Source organism: Populus euphratica, unplaced genomic scaffold, assembly GCF_000495115.2.
Source record: "Populus euphratica unplaced genomic scaffold, PopEup_1.0 scaffold997.1, whole genome shotgun sequence".
NCBI lineage: Eukaryota > Viridiplantae > Streptophyta > Magnoliopsida > Malpighiales > Salicaceae > Populus > Populus euphratica.
The window spans coordinates 43,091-49,100 of NW_011500861.1; the positions used below are offsets into that span (position 1 = coordinate 43,091).

The following is a 6,010-nucleotide window of genomic DNA, read 5'->3' on the forward strand; positions in this document are numbered from 1 at the left end:
TCCTTTCAATTTCAGTTCTTAAATTCATCAATCAATCCTTTCATTTATGTGATAGGCCTGCATTTAAAATAAACATTTACCATAAATTAAAGGTATCTTATATTATTAGATATATTATAATTAAACATGCTTTAGTTAAGGAGTTATTAATACTTCGAGTGCAAAATGATGAAATAAAACCTTGATAAAAATGCACTTTTAAGTACTAATCATTATTCATCATGTAGAAGAAGAAATAATAAGGAGATTGAGTTACTTTTAAGGCTAAAGTGAAACCTTTCATAGACTTTATCAATAATTGGTGGGATGAACAACTTTATAGAAATATTTATTCTTTCCTTTTCCTTTGTCTCTATCCTGGGCTGCTTTTAATTATCTCCTACGCTTCTTTCAGGTTATGATAGGATTCCCAATATGTTTGGGGAATCTAAGTGAAGATATCGCTCAGGACGACGCCTTTTTAGACGGCTTGTTTGGTCTTGCCCTTGATAGTCCGCAGACTTCAATCCCTGTGAACTTAGTTAAAAAAACTGGCGCTGTCGAGGTTCCAGACTCAGGCGAGGTAGGAATTGAGTTACATCTTAGCTGGTAGTGATGATTTCTCCTCGGATTACTGAATTCCTATCTCGGAACAAGTAGGAGATCCATATTTCAATTTAGATGATAGGGTACCGGTTGGCTCTTTTATCTTAGCACTGAGACCATCTGCTAATTGAATCCTTGATTTCAATATGATGCAAATATAATGGATAAACATATGAGTACCATTTCTAGACTTCTAGATGTTCTTGAGAAGTATGCATATGGAAATCTACCATTATAAAGTAAGATTACAAGTGAGATGAAGTTGTTTAGGAATGCTAAACATAACTTTGGTCAAGTGTCCACAATAAATAATCGCACCCTTATACCTCCAGGTATATAATTTTTATATTTAAAAATATTATTTGACGTAGTCTCCTTTTACTTATTATTTTTTTGGATAGATGAATGGTGGATGACATATGGAACTAGCGTTCCAAATCTACAATAGTTGGCTATACGAGTGTTAAGTTAAACTTGAAGTTCTTTGGGATGTGAGAGAAATTACAGTATGTTTGAACATATTCATTCTAAGAAGAGAAATAGATTGGAGCACCAAAGGCTTAATGATCTTGTTTACGTCCACTACAATCTAAGATTGAAACAAAAGTATTTTTCTGTTCTCTAATTCCTTATATGTTATTTTATCTTGTTTGGTAACATTATTAATACTTATATTATGTTTATCTTCACTTTTAATATATAGGAATTATTGGAAAAGACAAAATTATGATCCAATTAATATTGAGACAATTTGTGACATTGAAAATTGGGTAGTAAAAGATGACCTGTCAATCTTGACAATTGGAGAAGCAGAAAGTTTTCACCAAGCTCTATCAACTATGGCCATACAAGATACTTTAGATGATGGTAATTAATGATTGATTATGTAGTGATAAATATTATTTAAAATAAAGTTTTGTTTAACATATAATATTTATTTATTAATTGTGTTTGAAATGTAAATGTCATAAATGTTAATGATATTGAAGATGATTGTGACGATGAAGTTTCAAAGGAGCATGCTGATGATTTATTAGGTGTTGATGAGATTGACTCAATTCCATCGACATTTGATCCAAATTTTGCTCCTATAGACATAAAAAAACTTAATGTGTTTATTCAACAAATGTGAATATGTTGTTGATTTAGAATTTATGTTATTAGATGTTTTGCTTTAAATATTTTAGAATTTATATTTGGTTTGTGTTTTGGATATTGAATTAAATTTATGTTGTTGGTTTATAATTTAAATTTAGTTTATGTAAGTATTGCATCATAACTAGTTTTATGTTTTTTTTATAAATGTTTTTTATTTGGGTTGACCCAAGTCAACCCATCTAATCTGTGACCTGATCACTTGACCGGGTTGATAATCAGGTTAAGTTTCAAAACTATACATAGAACAAACTTTTTCAAAAGACAAATCACCATTTTCATTAAAAAATCAGGAGAAACATTTTACGAATATTGGGATAGATATCGAGATTTGCTTAATACTTGCCCTCGTCATGGTTTTGAAACATGGAGATTGGTTTTATATTTTTATAAAGGGTTAACACCTACAGATAGACAAATAGTTGAATGATATGCAATGAAACTTTTGAAGATAAAGAACCTAATGAAGCAATGGAGTACTTAGACTTTTTAGCTAAAAATGCTCAAAATTGGGATACCGCAGGTACTTATGAGGCACCGAGTAAAACTCAACTTCATATATTTAGTTGAGGTATGTGTAATCTTAGGAAAGATCATGACCTCCAAGCCAAGTTTGCTTATTTAGCTAAAAAAGTCGAGGCACTAGAATTGAAAAAGAGTGGTCAATTAAAATCTGTTCAAGACATTGTGTGTCAAATCTATGAAACAATGAACATTCAAGCAATGATTGTCCAACCTTGCCTTGTTTTAAGGAATGTCTCCATGAACAATCCTATTCTTTAAATAGTTTCCAGAGGCCACGATCAACTTAATAATGATTCACAAGAAGTAGATCTTATTGATGAATTAGTTTATGATCAACTTGAATCTACCGTGAGTAAAACAAAGTTTGATGAATCAAAAGATGTGCAAATGATTTATTCTCAAGAAGAAATCACATATGAAAAAGGCACCAAAAATATTGATGCAGATCTTTTATCAAGAGTGACAACAGATTTGACATTTGACATCACACCAATCGATTATTACTTGCCTAATGAATCCTTACTTTCTCTTAGTCTAATACCTTGGTATGATAAAAATATCTTTTGCTTCAGGAGATTTGCTAGCTCATTTAAGTACCCAAGATAAATAAAAGTTTTTGAAGGAAGTGAAGAACTTTTATTGGGATGACCCTAACTTATTCAAACATTGTCTTGATCAAATATTTCAAAGATGCATTCCTGACAATGAGGTAATTAGTGTCATTAAACTTTGTTATTCTAAAGCATGTGGGAGTCATTTCTCGTAAAAAAGACAATTGCAGAAATCTTTCAAAATGGATTTTATTGGCCCACCATATTCAAGGACACACATGCATTCTGTAAAACTTGTGAGAATTGTTAAAAAGTTGCTACTGGTTAAAAAGTTTTGCTTTATAATTCTCGACTCCATTTATTTCCTGGAGAACTAAGATCAAGATAGAGCAGTCCATTTATTGAGAAACATTTGTATCCTTATGGAGCCTTTGATATTGAGAATCCAAATAATGATAATATTTTTAAGGTAAATGAACGTTTGAAAGCTTACTTTGATAATTTTCCTAGTGAAAATGAATCCATTGGTTTGAATGATCTTATAGATAAAGGTTGATTATTTTGTTTTTCTCACATTGTTTTTGTTTTTTTTTTAATTGTGGCTCTTGGTTTGCTAGTCTTTCTCACCTCGGTTAAATGACGGATAACGGTACTACGTGACTCTTAAGTCGGTTCTTTTAGTTTCCCATGATAATTGATATCTATATATATATTTGTTCAATTCTTTGTTCCTTTTTTTATTTGCATCCACTATTCATCTTAAAAAATAGACACCACTCTTGAAAAATTATAAAAGTATTTCTCATTTTGCCTCAAAATGCAATTATAAAAATTTACCGAGTTAGGTGTGCAAGATTGAGGTTGTTAATGAATCATGAAATTCCTGAAGAGATTCGCTGGCTAATTAAAGCAAGGTCCGATTATCAAGTGAGTCCTCCAATTCCTTCATTTCACACATACCTAGGACAGGTAAAAACACTTTTGTAAAGAAACATCGTACAAAAATGCAAAGAAAAGTTTGTCATCGATGTGCCAGATGGACTTATGATGCACAATGTCGTTCTTTAGGAATGGTATCTGTAAATCATGAAGATAAAATACAATTCATTAAGGATGACCTGAGTAAGGAGTCTTTAAATAATTTTCTACTAACTCTTGAGACGCATCCTAGTGGAGATGTGCATCGTGCAATTCATGATTTATGGCCCTATTTTCATAAAAAAAACATGCTCGATATAGTCTTGGGAATCTGACTAAAAAAGACCATGTTTGCTAGTTTTTAAGAAAACTAGTTAAGAAGCCTATCCCCAACCTATAAAGGGCGTTTAAGTCGTTCTTGAACGTAAAACTAAGGAAAGGTATGAGCCATAATCACAACTATGATTTTAGTCTTAGTTTGTAAAAAATTTTATGTTTTAGTTTTATTAATAAAGCATAATATTTGTATTTTGTTGTTTCTTATATTTGTTTAAGTGTGTTTCAGTTTCATTAGTGGATGTCGTTTCAGGTGATGTCTTCTATACTTAGAACATTGAGGACAATGTCTCATTTTGGTTCGGGAAAAAGGATAGTAGTTCATATTAAAAAAAAAAAAACTAACTGTGTTTTCTATTTCATAAACCATTTACAAAATTGTTATTACTAAGATGGCAGAGTAAGGAGGAATTTTATTGACTCTTGAGATGTATCTTGGTAAATATTTTTTAATAGTTATTTACAATATTTATAACAAGGTCTATTAAAATAATTGTTGAAATATTTAGGTTTACAAACTCTCATATTGTTATCATTTAAAAATAATTCTTGAAATATTTAGGTTTACAAACTCTCGTATTGTTATCATTTAATTCTTCTCATATACTTATTTAATATGTATCTTAAACCTTAATTTTCACATATACACTTTCACATATGATTATAGGTTGCATATTAGATTATTATATTATTTATGTTCTTTTGTTAAAGGTAACAACTAAGGGAAAGGGATTGTATATAATTAAAAAACAAAAACATTAAAACCAAAGGGTTGTTTCAACACCTAATACCCTAAAGTCAACTGACTTGGGAGCTATTGGCCCAACACTTGTTACTTGGGTTGAGAAGAAAAACTTAAGGAATCAAACATTGCACTAACTACGTATCAGTATCTACAACCCGAGTTACTAAGCTCGTAGTGGCATCTTAACACCTAATGCCCTAAGACCAACTACTCTAGGAGTTGTTAGCCAAAAGCTCATTATATGGGTTAAAGATGCATTGTGTTTTAAGTTATATGTATATATATTTAAAAAAACAAAAAAACAAAAAAAATCTCAACCCAAGAAAGTTAACCTTAAACATTAGAACTATGTGTTGATATATTGAGCGCGAAATAAAGGTTTATTAATATGTTGTTTAAGAGGTATTGAGTAGATATATAAATTTAATCAGAGTTTATTTATCCGGATAAATTAATAAAAGTTGAATGAAGAAGTCTGAATCTGTCTACAACTTTCATGTTTTCAAGTGGTTCCAATTTTAACATTATCAATGACGTTTTGGGCAGAAAAAAGAAGATAAGGATTGTCACCAAGTCAAGAGTTGGCCACCCACTCATCAATTAGTCATCAAATCAATAGTTCCTAATTTTTATATCAAACAAGTATAGTATAAACTCTTATTATTGAATTGGAAACCACACACAAAGGAGGTTCCAATCAGATTATATATTGTTAACATGATTACATTAGTCATCTTATTCAATTAATGCTAATACTTTTTTAGTCGTGTCAATATTCATGATTATAACTTATGTTAACAACAAATTAAGTTTCTTTCATATCATAGCATTATGGATTTATTATTATTGATAAATTCGAACTTCTAATAGTATAAGAATAAGTATAGTGTAAACTCAATACACCTAGTGTTATACAACATAAATTTAGATTAATCATTTAACAAGTGAAGTATTAAAAGTGAACAAGATAACAAATACAAAACATGTTAATATCAAACATTAAAGTCCATATTAAGTTTACACTATACTTATTCTTACAACATTAGTGTAACCTTTTCACCTTGAAATAATAAACTTAGCTAGACATAATGAAAGAAAGAAAAATAAATAAACAAAACAAGAACATAAACTTAAGGAAATGAAATGAAAAGCATAAGCAAGAGACTAATAAAAGCAAAACTTAAGCATTACAAAA

General features: G+C 29.9%; 1 long non-coding RNA gene across 1 annotated transcript in view; it reads left to right on the forward strand.

The window, feature by feature from the left end:
* Positions 1 to 409: 409 nt before the first annotated feature.
* Positions 410 to 6,010, forward strand: part of LOC105116619 (uncharacterized) — a 16,664-nt gene continuing 11,063 nt past the window's right edge. Inside the window, exon 1 of the long non-coding RNA XR_840564.1 lies at positions 410 to 511. This is a non-coding gene — a long non-coding RNA (uncharacterized LOC105116619). The remainder of the gene's footprint in view (positions 512 to 6,010) is intronic.